The sequence below is a fragment of the Nomia melanderi genome, unplaced genomic scaffold (assembly GCF_051020985.1).
Source record: "Nomia melanderi isolate GNS246 unplaced genomic scaffold, iyNomMela1 scaffold0014, whole genome shotgun sequence".
NCBI classification, from domain to species: domain Eukaryota; kingdom Metazoa; phylum Arthropoda; class Insecta; order Hymenoptera; family Halictidae; genus Nomia; species Nomia melanderi.
The window spans coordinates 6,692,641-6,693,595 of NW_027475130.1; positions in this window are offsets into that span (position 1 = coordinate 6,692,641).

Below are 955 nucleotides of genomic sequence, written 5' to 3' on the forward strand. Positions count from 1 at the left end.
CTTTGATTTATTGCGCTATCTGTAATAGCACCCGAGATATCACCAGATCTATATTGGATTTTCCCCTGACCCTGAGTGTCCGGCCCCATGAGACTGTGGTTTTCTCGGCCCCTGGTGGTCCGCGGTCGTTCCCGTTGCACAGATTCATGCGCCAGGGCCTCCTGCAGACAATTCACTTTGGTTTATTGTGCTATCTCTAATAGCACCCGACATATCACCAGCTATATATTGGACTTTATCCGACCCTGAGTGTCCGGCCCCATGAGATGGTGGTTTTCTCGGCCCCTGGTGATCCGAGGACGTACCCGCTACACAGATTCATGCGCCAGGGCCTCCTACAGACAATTCTCTTCGATTTATTGCGCTATCTGTAATAGCACCCGAGATATCACCGGATATATATTGGATTTCTCCCAGACCCTGAGTGTCCGGCCCCATGAGACGGTGGTTGTCTCGGCCCCTGGTGGTCCGAGGTCGTTCCCGCTTCACAGATTCATGCGCCATGGCCTCCTACAGACAATGCACTTTGATTTATTGCGCTATGTCAAATAGCACCCGAGATATCACCAGATATATATTGGATTTTCCCCTGACCCTCAGTGTCCGGCCCCATGAGACTGTGGTTTTCTCGGCCCCTGGTGGTCCGAGGTCGTTCCCGTTGCAGAGATTCATGCGCCAGGGCCTCCTGCAGATAATTCACTTTGATTTATTGCGCTATCTGTAATAGCAGCCGAGATATCACCAGATATATATTGGATTTTGCCCTGACCCTGAGTTCTCGGCCCCATGAGACTGTGGTTTTTTCGGCCCCTGGTGGTCCGAGGTCGTTCCCGCTGCACAGATTCATGCGCCAGGGCCTCCTACAGACAATGCACTTTGATTTATTGCGCTATCTGTAACAGCAGCCGAGATATCAGCAGATATATATTGGATTTTTCACTGACCCTGAGTGTCC